Source organism: Scyliorhinus canicula, chromosome 17 (genome assembly GCF_902713615.1).
Source record: "Scyliorhinus canicula chromosome 17, sScyCan1.1, whole genome shotgun sequence".
Classification (NCBI taxonomy): Eukaryota; Metazoa; Chordata; class Chondrichthyes; order Carcharhiniformes; family Scyliorhinidae; genus Scyliorhinus; species Scyliorhinus canicula.
The window spans coordinates 37362529-37377456 of record NC_052162.1 but is presented as its reverse complement, the minus strand read 5'-3'; the positions used below and the strand labels follow the sequence as shown (position 1 = coordinate 37377456).

Here is a 14928-nt window from a genome sequence, read left to right as displayed (position 1 = left end):
TGGTGCCCAGGATATATATTGAAGTGGGGTTCCTTTTCACCAACCCTCCAGATGCTGACATAATGGCCAACTTGATTGCTTGATGTATTGAGATAGATAAACAGAGCATTTCAATAGTTCAATTATTGCTTAGTGTAACCCAGTGTATCCAGCAAGGCACAGGACGGGCAATGATAGATACTTTAATGACTGTCTGTAAGGAAACTTCATTATTCCATCTAACCCCTGCTGTTAACACAAACCCTGATCTAATAATCATGAGACATAAAGCAAAATCTAATATGGTGAAACAACAGCTGAAGCTTTGAACCCTTTGTCATGGGCATGTTTATCTGAAGCCACTGTTAAATTTGTGTCATCTAGATTCAATATAATGGCCTCTTTTTCCCCATATTTCTGTGTGATACAATTCGGTACAATACTGGAAAGCCTCTGTTGCTTCGCCCTAGAGGCCATTTAGCTCCACTAGTGTTGGCAAAATATTTGAGCATGCAAAGCTCACTCTATTTTGACATTGTATGCTTTCCCCAAATGGGCAGATTACCAGGAAGTGGGAACAGTAACTAACGTTGTTGCTCCCAAGCCCAGCACCAATGTGGTCAATTGTAACAATTTACAGCCAATCCACTGAGATAAGAGACCTTATCACAGGATGTGGATATCATTTTGGATCTTTGCTTCAGGCTCAGTACTGCAATCTAAGCTATTAATTTGAAAAAGATGGCAGAAGGTGATTGGATTGCTACTGAAGCATGAAGATTGTAGAACAGGGGAACAGATTCCAAGCTATGAGTACATTATCAAACATGTAATTCAATTTGTCAACAAAATATAAATGGTTGCCATTGTTATACAAGGTCATTAGACGCCAGTAACTAATTAGTAAAATGATTGAAAGTTCATGTCTAAAATGAGTTATTTCAAAATTTACCAATAAATCCTGTGTTCATAAAACATTGATCAAAACGGTGGTTTCGTGAAAACTGGCCCAACCAATTAGTCTCATTTTAATTAGAGGGGACCCTTTCTTTTTTGAGCTGTTGGTACTGGTCTCCTTGTCTAATAAAATTAACTTACAGTCCAGGAAAAGCTCCAAAGTCATTTAATGTTATTTATATTCATTTCCATTCTGAAGAGATTGTTGTACCACTTATGTTCGGGAAAGCTGCGGGGGCACTTGATTATCCAGCAGCTTTCCTCGTTCATCCTGGCAAGCAGATGATCAAGACTCCGCTGCAATTTCAGGGTAGTTGCCAACTCAGTGGAAATGGCAAGTTGTTGAAAGGTAACTATGGGCTCTGAACTGTTGTTTAGGAATGGTGATTAAGCTTTCACATTTATTTAAAAAGTCAAGAAATACTTTAACTCTGGTGTTTTCATAGAATTTACAGTGCCGAAGGAGGCCATTTGGCCCATCGAGTCTGCACCAGCTCTTGGAAAGAGCACCCTACCCAAGCCCACACCTCCACCCTATCCCCATAACCCAGTAACCCCACCCAACACTAAGGGCAATTTTGGATACTAAGGGCAATTTAACATGGCCAATCCACCTAACCTGCACATCCTTGGACTGTGGGAGGAAACTGGAGCACCCGGAAGAAACCCACGCACACACAGGGAGAACGTGCAGATTCCGCACAGACAGTGACCCAAGCCGAGAATCAAACCTGGGACCCTGGAGAATCGAACCTGGGACCCTGGAGCACACCCTTAGTGTGCTAATCACTATGCTACCGTGCTGCGATATGGGACAGGCGGGGAGGGGAGTTCGAACCACTAACAATAGAAGGGGTTGAGACAGGTGTCGATTAATAATCAGAAAACTACCAGCTTACCCACTGTGCTGCTTGAGATGACAAGTTGAGTGGGAAACCATCTTGCTCCAAGGCTGCTGAATGCAGGAGAGTGAGGCATTATGTCTACCTGCTGGATCCACCCGCCTGGCAGCCTTCACCCGATCGGAAAATTTGCTCCCAAACCCCCAGTCCTATCCCTACCTCAGATCTCTGCTCACCCCTCTCAGAATTATAATTCAATCAACCTCGGGCTTTGAGACCGCTCCCAGCCTCCGAACAATGAGACATGGGCAGCATGGTAGCACAAGTTGATAGCACTGTGGCTTCACAGTGCTAGGGTCCCAGGTTCGATTCCCCGCTGGGTCGCTGTCTGTGCGGAGTCTGCACGTTCTCCTCGTGGCTGTATGGGTTTCCTCCGGGTGCTCCGGTTTCCTCCCACAGTCCAAAGACGTGCAGGTTAGGTGGATTGGCCATGATAAATTGAGCTTCGTGACGAAAAAGGTTCGGAGGGGTTACTGGGTTACAGGGATAGGGTGGAAGTGAGGGCTTAAGTGGGTCGGTGCAGACTCGATGGGCCGAATAGCCTCCTTCTGCACTGTATGCTCTCTGTTCTTGATGGATATTGCCTCTATCCTTCAATGGGGTCGAAGCCCCACATGCATTCCCCAACTTATATTAAGCCACCTTTCTGTGCCCAGAAATAAGCCCCCCCACCCCACCCCCATTCAAACTCTCACCCCACCAACAAGATTTCAACCATGCTCCCGCTCGGGTTTTGGCCTGCGTTATACTATGACCTACTCCACATGTGAGTGGAAGCCAAGCCTGTCAATCAGACTGACTTCTGTGCAGCAAACCAATCTGTGGGGGTACGGGGATTGTCCTAGCTTCCATATTCCCCATGCCTAACGAACAACATCTCCTGGCAGGTCAGATACGTTAAAATCCATGGCTCTATTTCTTCCAGAGATTTGTTTTTCTCTGCCAAAATCATTTATCACAAGGATTGACTCTTGCTAGGTACGGTTCCATAGATACAAAGTGGATCTCATCCAAAAGGCCATTATTCAAGAGCGAGCCTTGAAAGTTAAACAAACAGGATATTCAACAATATTGGCACTTTGGCATTTGAACTTGGCCACCCTCATAGGGAAGCTTTCAGTAATTGTCAGCTGGACTGTTAGATTGAGTTTTTTAATGTAGACAAATGATCCATCAAAGGGAGGGCAGCTAGAAAATGACGTGGTTGATTACTGATGCAGAAAGCAGCTCTTTCTGTTTGTTGTGAACATAAAATTGCAAGTTCAGTTGAAAGAGAGGCAACTATTGCTACTGATTCACTGTGAAATGATCCACTACCAATGATAAATTGAAATAATAAATAAAGCTCCCTTACAACCTATGCAATATCTGAAGATGTCGGGCTGGATTTTCCGTTAGAGCGACTAAGTGCTGATGCCGGAACTGAATAACGGGTGTTCCACGGTACTGATGGGGGTGCGTCTGCCGGAGCCATTCAGGACATGCAAATCGGCCAGCATTTGCGCCATGTGGAACTAGTGCAATTCCAACACAAGTCAGCATGTGATTCGCTGGGGTCGGGAACAGTGCTCAAGAGCCTGAAAAACCACAGGTGCATATAAGCACTCCATCCCCCACATGCACTCATTCAAGCCATGGCGATGCCTCCCAAGAGCGCGGCTCTGAGATTCGTGGACGCGAAGCCTGCCACCCGCCAAAGTCAACGAAGCCTGGATGCAGGTAGCAGAGACCATAAGAGCCATGGGTCCCACTACGACCTCCTCAAGATGGCCCGGGTGAGCCATCACCTACATGCCCCTGGCACCGCCCCCATCCTACACTCCCACACCCATCACGCAACTGCCTCCTCCCCATGCGGCACCCACCAGGTGGACCGGTAGGAAGTGCTGGTGGGCAATCCCCCAGGCCAGCCTAGGGTAAGTCACCAGCTCCGTGCTTCTGGCACCACTCCCATTCCACACTGCCCGACAACCATCCCACCCCACCCCCCCACAACAGGAGGCGAATGAACCCCACCCACCAGCAGTTCTTGCGCAACCCACCCTGCATGAAGTGCCAACACCCATACCACCCACCAATGCCGGGTGCCTTGCACACACAGGCCAACAGTTGCAGACCCCCTGTGCTGTATGCATCAGAGAGTGTCACACTGTGCATTATCTGTCCCCCAGATGACAGTGGCCCACACAGTCGGGAGCAGGAGAAGACCGGAGGGACCCGCTAGACCTGCAGCCGCTCACCATCACGAAGCAGAGGGCATTGGACCTGGCCGGCAGGGTGGGAGAACAGGCAGTCGCAGAGGCGGAGTTTGGCATGGGGCAACCAAGTGAGCCTCCAATACGTTGTGATGTCCCTATGTCACCGCCCCCACCCCGACACCACACCTACCCACGATCTCATTACGTGCCTTGTCTTAAGTCTTGCAGGGTCACTGCGAGGCGGGACCGGCGGGTGTCCCTCACACCCCGCAACACCCTGGAGCACATGTCCAAGGACGACACCGACTTCTTGTCACTGCTGTTACCGGCACCCTCCACCGGTACCCTCAACCATCCCAAAGACGCTCACCTCGATGGGCACTTTAGTGAAGAGGCTGCTGGAAAACTACCTGGTGTGCATAACTATCTGGTGCATCAGGTGGAGGTAGGAACCCCTGAGGGGGTGGATGGTTGGAGGGTGGCCTGACCCCAGGGACTAGCTGATATGCAGACAGGTCAAGCGCTGCTGGAAAAGGCAGTCCCATCAATGTTAGGGATTCAGGCACAAAGCCAGGGACTACATAGATGATAGAATTTACAGTGCAGAAGGAGGCCATTCGGCCCATCGAGTCTGCACCGGCTCCTGGAACGAGCACCCTACTCAAGGTTAACACCTCCACTCTATCCCCATAACCCAGTAACACCACCCAACACTAAGGGCAATTTTGGACACTAAGGGCAATTTATCATGTCCAATCCACCTAACTTGCACATCTTTGGACTGTGGGAGGAAACCAGAGCACCCGGAGGAAACCCACGCACACACGGGGAGGATGTGCAGACTCCGCACAGACAGTGACCCAAGCCGGAATCGAACCTGGGACCCTGGAGCTGTGAAGCGATTGTGCTATCCACAATGCTACCATGCTACCGTGAGGGTGTGTCAGCAACCATTCAGCCGCTGAAGATGCAGTTAGAGGTGCTGCTGACAAGGTGTGTTACCCAGACCAACACTGCATGAGTGGCGACTGTGGTGGAGGCCTTGGGTACAAGGGTCCCATCCAAGGCCTGAGGCATAGTTTGCGTTGATGGCTGATGCACAGGACAGGGCAACCATGTACAAAGGCGATATGGACATTGCTGCGGCACTCCAGAGTGGTCCAACCGTACAACGGGCCATGGCTGCAGGCTGCAATACCATTGGCCACGTGTTAGATGACCTGAGCCAGACACAGAGTGACCGGCACAGTTCCTAAGTGATGTTGCGCAGTCCCTGTGCTTGGTGGCCACGAGCATTGAGGCCCAGGTCGAGATTAGACCGGGCATCCAGGACTAGCATTGCTAGGAGATGCTGGAGCTCCCAGAGCCCCAAAACATCAGCCCCAAGGAATGGCATAGGGGCCATCGGGCACCCTGAGGGAGGAGGAGGTGTTGGGGCCTGTGCCAGTGACTCACACAGAGGAGGTGCTGGACACCGCAGCACCTCTGAAATCCTCCCACCTGTCCCTGGCACATCCAATGGGCAGCGGACAGAACAGGGTGGCACCATGCCACCTGTGACACATAGAAGAATTTCGGGCCCATCCAGTCCCGGTCACTCCGGACGACAGTCTCCAAAGGGGACCCGGGTCACAGGCTGGGAAACACAGCAGGCTGCTTCCTCTTACATGGGGGTGGGTCGGGATGGTTGAGCTGCTGATGGCTAATCCTCCAGTCAGCGAACCGTGAGGCAATCAGGCTGTTTTGAACACGGTGTCCCTTGCGCACAAATCATGTGGCCTCCTGTACCTATCCGGACCCAATGCCCTGCCATCCTGGACCTCCTCCGCATCCTCCTCCGCATCCTCCTCTGCATCCTCATCCTTGACGCTCCTCCTTCTCCTCCAACATGTCACCCCTCTGCTGTGCGATGTTGCCACGGATGCAGCAGGTCACTACTATGTGGGAGACCATCCTCGGGCTATCCTGGAGGGCGCCACCATCTGCACCACTTGGTCACTACTCAGGCATCGTTATAGCCACGTCCGTCTGGGGCCTCCGGATAGGTGTCATCAGCCAAGGCCGCAGCAGATAACCCCTGTCGTCCAAGAGCCAAGCCCTCACCCAAGGGTGCGTCTCAAAGGTGTCAGGCACCATCAAGTGTGCAGTCGATGGTCACATACCAACTGCAATTCATTGAGTGGAAGTTCTTCCTATTGTTGAAGGGCACCCCCTCATGCACCCCTGATCGTAGGAGGACATGTGTTCCATCGATCACCCCGTGGACCTGGGACTTGCCTGCAATGGCGGCGAATCCCACTTCCCGGGAAACCTGGCGAAGTTGATGTATTGTGCCGTCCTTGGATGCGCCTGTGAACGGAGCACATGAATTCATGGCCATGCTCTTTATGGAATGCGTGCAAGCAGGGCCAAGGGATGGGGCTGCGTGAGGAAGATGGGCACCCGTTGGGACCGTAGCTTCGGTTTTCCATGGGCCCCTTTGCGATGCATAGGATGTGCCCACCTATCCGGTGACAGGATATATTGGAGCAGCAGTGCGGTGGGTAGGCGGGGCTTGATGCTGGTTGGTGGTCCTGCGGGGTGGACTTGCTTATAGTGCCACTGGGGGACGGCAGTGTGCCAGGGTGGTTGACAAAGGATACGTTGCATGTCCTCTGTTGTGGGTGCCCTCTGCTCTTCCTCTACTCCCCCTGCAGTGGGGCAGATCCTCGGATTGGTGCACTGAGGAGTGCCAGCATTTGGTTGGGCATTGGCTACGCTGGACCATGCTTTTCCCATTGATGGGTTGGCTGGGTCTGAGGATTCCCGGGTGGTGGCCTGGGGAGGCGGGGGGGGGGGGGGGTTGTGAACACCCATATGGCCGGTGGCGCTCTGCACATTTACGGCAGTCAATGGTGTGCGCAGCCAGATGGCTGCCTTGGAGGCTGTGGCAGTGGTGGTCCATGTCCGGACACCCGAGTACACTCCGGACTCATGGCCTGTCTCCTGGTCACCCCCTCACTATTCCCCCAGCCCTGGCAGATGCCCCCAGCCAGCAGCACAACTGTCAGCCCACCGTTGCGCCTTTGGAAACGTTTGTTACCTCCTCGGCAGCTGTGGCGCCCAGTCCCCATTTTTAAATACCACAAGTGAACCATCAATTCCGCCTGGTGGAGGCGGAGCATCGAGGGAGGCTGGAGACTAACCGGGTCGGGCCCATTGATAACATGTTAACGAGCGCTACTGTACATTTTGCATGCCCATGCCGCCTGGGACGTGGAACTCTCTCACGTCGCCATCCAGGTACCGGGACATGGCACTCAGTTGTGCGTCCGGCGCTGATCTCGATTTTTGGCTAATGCCCAATTCTCCATTCGATTGAGATTTGGAATGTCAGCGTCGCTGGACATAGAATCCACCCCATAGTTCCTGCTGGTGTTCCCAAAGCTAAAGGATTGAATATTCCCCCAGGCCTAAATTCCAAATGAGGGTTTGCAAGCACAAATTTTGCTTGGAGGGAAACTTTTATAATAGTCGTGGAAACCAATAGCCTGAGAAAATTATCACTTGGTGCCCAAGTACTGCTGAAAAAAAGAATCACACCATCAAAGCTTTTCATCTTGCACTCATCAGGACAGACACGCGAATGTCAAGTCTCAAAGGGAACAACAATGTTTACTGCTAATCGTTTGACAGTACAAAACTTGAGCATTGCGGAAAAATGACATTTTGTCAAAGCTTTTTATCTTGCATGCATCGGGAGAATCACAAGAATACCAGTGTCAGGGGAAACAACAACTTCATACTGGATTAGAAGAGAAAGCTCATTGGTTGGCCAGTGGACTCTGATCAAGGTATTGCCATAGAGATTGCAATCTCTGAAGGCCTGGTGGGTGAGCCCTTGTATTTCACAATTCTGTGACCCATGGAGGAATCCTATGGGGACAACACCCCACTGCACTCATCAACCCCATCCTTCCCTCCCTTTCCAGGTCCTCCAGACCCCACTTACTTGGTTGGGAGAAGACTTTTTCCCATGACGTCCTCTATTACTGGCAAATTCCCAGCAGTGGCCACGGCTTCTGATGGTGCTGCTGACACTGTTGAGCTGCCAATGCTCTGATTGGCCAGCGGCTTCTGGGGTCAGGTGTTTTTCCTGTAAAGGGAACTAATTGGTTGCCAGAAAGTTGGAATATGTGGCACTATTGCCCCCAGCTTTTGGTGTGGTGCCCCCTGTCATGATGATAAAATTCCAGCCTATATCTCCGAGACCATGCTCATAAGTTACAAATCCTTCTGAGCCTATCAAAGAGGGAGGAAGTTCTGTGGAAAATTACATGACATCTGTCAATAGTATTAATTCAGACTCAAGTTTCTTTAAATTCTCGTATGTAAATGTGGCACAAATATGTTTTGTAGAATTCTGTGCATCCACTGTTTGTTTATTACAGTTTGGGAGAGCATTTATTCTGCTGTTGTCCAAAGACGAGGAGACAGAAGGGCTTTTAACGTATCAAATAGGCTGAAGACAGGAGCTAGTAATCCGCTGGATGCACATTATCATTCAGTAACTTGAGAACGCCGGCGATAAGTGAACATAGATTTATTCACAATTTACATAGTTCCACTCAAAGCAGCATATAGCTCCCAGTGCAGACCTTGCTAGGGGACTGAACTCTCCAGGCCCTGCTTTGGGCCAGCTTTTATATTCGTACACAACGAGCCCCAGGCGGGTGCCCTCCCACCCCTATCTGGGGAGCTCATACTTCATGAGTCCCACAGAGTGGTCAATGGTAGTTTCCCCATGGTCCTCATGGGGATTATGACAATCAGATAAACTGTGGGTGGGATTCTCCAATAATGGGGCTAAGTGTTGACAGCATTGTAAACGCCGGAGCATTTTACGACGGCGTCATTTGGCCCCCTAGGAGCAGCAATCCTGCACCGCACAGGGGGCCAGCATGGCACTGGAGGGCTTCACGTAGCTCCAGCTGCCGATAAGGGCGCCAGAATGGCCGGCACAGGTCAGCGCATGCGCGTGGGTTTCCTTCTCTGCGCCAACCCCCAGGCAACATGGCAGAGCCCTACAGGGGCCCGGCGTGGAGGAACATAGGCCACCACTCGAGATAAGCCTGCCCACCGATCGGTCGGCCCCGATCGCGGGCCTGGCCATGTCGAGGCACCCCCCCCCCCCAGAGTTGGATTCCCCCCTTACCCACACCAGAACGGCCCCCGCAGCATGAATGCCAAGTACCCCCGGGTAGGACCACACGCAGACGACGCCCATCGAGCGTGGAGAATCAGTGGGGGGCCGCTCCGGCGCTGTGGCGACCGGGCCAGCACCACTGGCCCCAATTCTCCGGTCATCGGTGAATCGGCAGACCGACGTCGCGTGATTTGCGCCCCCCCCCCCCCCCCCCCCCCCCCCCGCCGTTTCTCCGACCCAAAGGAGGGCCGGAGAATCCCGCCCTGCGTGTGTACAGTTATGCTGCATCTCGTGGAGAGTAAAGGGTTGTGAGCATGTGGAAAATAATTTGGATATAAAACTATTACTTGGAGAAATGTTGTATTGCCAGTTACAAAGTATCAAATAACAACATTAAAATGACAGACATTACCGCAGTGGAGCCAGAAGTGATAGTGTTGTCTGATTGATTTGATTTAATGTCAAATGTACCAAAGTACAGTGAAATGTATTTTCTGCGGCTGAGGGAACGTACACAGTATGTGCATATTAGACAAAGAGAATAATCAACAGAGAACATTTACAAATGGTACATCGACAAACAGTGTTTGGTTACAGTGCGGAACAAGGGGCCAAACAAAGCAAATACATGAGCAAGAGCAGCATAGGGCGTCGTGAATTGTGTTCTTACAGAGAACCGATCAGTCCGAGGGGGAGTCATTGAGAAGTCTTGTTGCTGTGGGGAAGAAGCTGTTCCTATATCTGGATGTGCGGGTCTTCAGATTTCTGTACCTTCGGCCTGATGGAAGGATCTGGAAGAAGGCGATGCCTGGGTGGGAGGGGTCTCTGATAATGCTGTCTGCCTTCCTGAGGCAGCGGGAGGTGGATACAGAATCAATGTGGGGGTGGCAAGTTTGTGTGTTACGGTGGGCTGAGTTCACCACACTCTGCAGTTTCTTGCGATCTTGGACCAAGCAGTTGCCATACCAGGCTGTGATGCAGCTGATTAGGATACTCTCTATCGCACATCTGCAGATGTTTGTGAAAGTCGATGCAGACATGCCGAATTTCTTTAGCTTCCATAGGAAGTAGAGACTTTGTTGGGCTTTCTTGACTGTTGCATCAACGTGAGTGGACCAGGACAGACTGTTGGTGATGGTGACCCCCAGGAACTTAAAGCTATCGAGTATCTCCACTTCGGAGCCATTGATGCAGGAGTGTGTGTCGTGCTTCCTGAAGTCGATGATCAGTTCCTTGGTCATTCTGACATTTAGAGAGAGGTTGTTTTCGGTACACCATACAACCAGATGATTTATCTCCCTTCTGTAGTCTGATTCATCGTTGTTTGAGATACGGCCCATCACAGTGGTATCATCTGCAAATTTATAGATTGAGTTGGAGTTACATCTTGCCACACAGTCATGTGTGTATAGGGAGTACAGTAGTGGACTGAGCACACATCTTTGCGGGGTCCAGGTGTTGAGGACTATTGTGGAGGAGGTGCTGTTACCTATCCTGACAGATTGTGGTCTGTTGGTGAGGAAGTCAAGGATCCATCTGCACAGGGAGGGGTCAAGTCCAAGATTGCAGAGTTTGATGGTGTCCGCAGTGGCGGACCTACATTTTTGGGGCCCTGAAGCTTGAACTGTTATGGGGGCCCCTTCGCAACCAGTAATGAGGCCTGGGGAACCACTGTTATCTTCTTCAATGGGATTGTTCCACGACAGATCACCACAATTAAAAAAAATATATAACCACTACATCTCAGATTTTGATTAAAATTGCTGTACTGGATTATCTCACATGTCAAAGTCACTGGTGTGAATAGAAATTTCCTAAGCTTTATAGTTTTCGAGTTATGGGGGGATGAAAATTAGGGAAATATATACATGCATGATGGTTCATAGAATGATGAAATAAAACATAGAAAAGACCACAGTCAATATAATCTTTTATTTTAGAAACCTATGAGAATACATACTACATGAAGCACATTTTACAAAATTCTCATTTTTTCTGTTTTTTCTAGCAACATATTGCCGTACAGTTTTGTCATATGAGAGCTTCCTTGCAATGTCATTTTCTAGAGACAATATGCATAAAGAATTTAAGCGCTCTTCAGTCACGGTAGACCAAAATTTGTTCTTTATAAAGGATAGCTTTGAAAAATTCCTTTCTGCTTCACAGCTCGTGATAGGCATTGTCAAGTACAGCTTAAGCGCAGTAGTAATATTGGGGAACACTTCAATTAGATGTTGCTCACAAATAAGCTGAAGAACTTCTGCGCATTGCATTTTAGATGGCGTGTTTTCTTCTGTGTTCTAGGATTGCCTAAGGTGCAAATATTCTTTGAACTGATAACACTTGTTTACTAATTTGTGGTCAATATCATCTTTGTAATACAATATTGTAAGTTTAATACTGTCCTCATCAATTTCAGAATTGTTCACCAATTCTGAGAGGAACTTGAACCTTTTCGCAACCTGCTCATATGGGTCAATCCTCTTGCGTAACTGGATTATCAAGCAGTCATAGAGTTGATAATAGAACTTCTATCCTAAATTTGTCAGCTCCTCTCAAAGAAGCAATACCAATTTTTAAGCAATTTGGGGCAGCACGGTAGCATGGTGGTTAGCATAAATGCTTCACAGCTCCAGGGTCCCAGGTTCGATTACCGGCTGGGTCACTGTCTGTGTGGAGTCTGCGCGTCCTCCCCGTGTGTGCGTGGGTTTCCTCCGGGTGCTCCGGTTTCCTCCCACAGTCCAAAGATGTGCGGGTTAGGTGGATTGGCCATGCTAAATTGCCCGTAGTGTCCTAAAAAGTAAGGTTAGGGGGGGGGGGTTGTTGGGTTACGGGTATAGGGTGGATACGTGGGTTTGAGTAGGGTGATCATTGCTCGGCACAACATCGAGGGCCGAAGGGCCTGTTCTGTGCTGTACTGTTCTATGTCCTATGTTCTATGTCTATGGACTAAATCGCTTCTGAGGCCCATCCGGGATTAGGGGCCCTGAAGCTTAAGCTTCATTAGTTTCATAGTAGATCCGCCCCTGGTTGAAGGCGGAACTGTAGTCTATGAACAGCAATCTTACATAGGTGTCCTTGTTGTTGAGGTGTTCGAGTGTTGATTGTAGAGCCAGGGAAATAGCATCTCCTGTGGACCTGTTGCAGTGATAGGCAAACTGCAGTGGATCGAGACCTGGGAGGCTGGCGTTGATCCGTCTCATGACTAGCCGCTCGAAGTATTTCATGATAACAGGCGTCAGGGCCACTGGTCGGTTGTTGTTGAGGCAGGCTACCTTGTTCTTCTTTGGTACTGGTATTCTCGTGGTCTTCTTGAAGGAGGTGGGGGCGGAGGAGTGAGGTATTGAAGATATCTGCGAATACACTCGCCAGCTGGTCTGCGCAGGCTCTGAGTGCTCGCCCAGGAACTGCGGCGAGGCCCGTCACTTTCCGCGGATTCACTTTCAAGAAGGCAGCGCTTACCTCTGAGGCTGTAATAATGGGTATGGGTGTGTCCAGAGCTGTTGGGGCGGATGGCACAGATCATCGGGTAGGGATGCTCCAGCCCCAGATATTCCGTCTGGCCTTGCTTTGTACCCTGTGATCTTGTGTAGGCCTTGCCATAGTCGTCGTGGGTTAGTGTCATTGACCTAGGACTCTAGTTTGATGCGGTATTTCCTTTTTGCATCCCTGATGGCTCTCCGTAAGTCGTACCTGGATTTCTTAGGTGTGACCTTTCAAATATTAGTGCAAGTTTTCCGTAATCTCAACTGAGAAAGAAAATAGTAAGTACAGGATTATTCTGCAGAAATTGTCTTGTGGCAGTTTCTTTTAGGGCTGTTAATCATGTGACAAATCTTATTGTTCTGCATTTGACTGCACTCCAGAATGATGCGAGTGGGGAGAGACCAGGTAGGAGGAAAGAATCACGCTGTGAGCTTTTATCCATGGTAACCAGCACTCAGAGGCCCAAAATAGCCACATATTCTCTGTCAAAACCACTAATCATTAATTTGGAGTGTTCTGATTGATCTGGTGATGGGAGTTGGGTTGAGTTGGAGTGGGGGGTGGGTAAGAATGGGAATGGGAGCAAAGTGACAGAAAAGTCTCATGGTCTTGGCCCATGGTAAGCACATTATCCCTAACAACCATATGATTATAACCAGGCATAAACACAATGCAATGACACAGAACAACAATATCCTAATAATTGAATATACATTGACAGATGAGCAACGGAAGGCATATAAATGTCTACAGTCCAAACAGACAGCAAACCTGCATTATGTTTAAGTCTGGAAAACAATGGCAAGTTGTAATTTACATGTGAGAAGAAATAAGAGAGGACCACAACTGGGGTAGGAAGAATTCCATAAAATAATGAACATGTCATGAGGGAATTACTTCACTCGCTTTGGAGCCATTTTAGAGCATTTTTTACTGACCTTAAAAACATAGTTTACTGCTTCACATTTTCAAAGGTCACTCGTATGCAGTAGGCACACTTGAGGTGAAAACGCTAGCAGGAAGGTCATGCCCTCATGTAATTTTACTGCAGTTGCTGTGGGGATAGTTCTCCTCAGAGCCGTAACTGTCAAATGCTGTTTGATGCAGTGAACTTTCAAGGAAGCTTTACAAATCTCATCCAGCCTGTGCGTTAACAAGGGTGCTGGGTATTTCAGCATCCAGAGTGTTTGTCACAAGCAAGGCAATAGCATCATCTGGAAACAATCGCCTAAATAGGTTACGGCCTGCCTTGTGTAATCATTCAATTTTATATTGACAGCTTCATGCTGCAGTTATCATATTTGCAACAACTGCAGTATGTAACCAATAAATATTCATCGCAACGTGGTTACAGGTTGACTGTCTGTACTACATCATAAACATGCAGAATGGTTCAAAACAGAAACCTTATTCGACAAGAAATGCCGAATAATTACAGCTCATTCCCTATTACCTTTTTTCACAATATACTCGAGTAATGTGCCTGGCATGAAACTGGCAATATGAGCCTGCTGGAAGTGATGGACGTGGAATCACCTCTTCAGGGCTGCTGAGCTTTGCAAATCAAGCTACGAGGAGACAAACAGCTTTGTACCTGGTGCCGGCACTAGCAGATCCAGGCCTGCAATAGGGGGGGGCCATTCAGAGTCTGGAAATGCAAATGGGCCAGCACTCTGCCGGCAATTCCTGGGCCAGCAGACATTTTAACTGCTGGAGCCGAAGTCAACAATAAAGTGCATGGAAGCTGTAGCTGTTTTTAAGCACTCCACTTACCACACATTCAAGAAGATGGTCACAGAAAATATGCCTCCCCCACCCCCTCCGCTGAGATCAAGGGCGGAATTCTCCAACCCCACGCCGGGTCGGAGAATCCCAGGGGGCGGCGTGAATCCCGCCCCGCCGCTCCGTCGCCGACTGCTATATTATTCGGCGCCGGTTTCGGGCGAGGATCATGCCACGCTGGTCAGGGGTCGTTGGCAGCGTTCCCCCCCCCCTCCCCCACAGCATCCCTCCGGCAATTCACCGGGCCCCGATGGGCTGAGCGGCCGTCGGTTTCTGGCCAGTCCTGCTGGCGTGGATTAGACATGGTCGCACACAACGGGACCTGGCTCGTAGGCCGGCTGGTGCGGTCCTGGCGGGGCGAGGGGGGATCCAGCCCCGCGGGGGGCCCCCACGGTGGCCTGGCCTGCGATCAGGGCCCACCGATCTACGGGCGGACATG

The 14928-nt window shown here is 49.9% G+C and overlaps 1 protein-coding gene across 5 annotated transcripts in view; it reads left to right on the top strand.

Annotated features, from left to right (window-relative positions):
• The window catches only part of tenm1 (teneurin transmembrane protein 1), a 1865819-nt gene that overhangs the window by 648906 nt on the left and 1201985 nt on the right, over positions 1 to 14928 (top strand). The window lies entirely within an intron of this gene.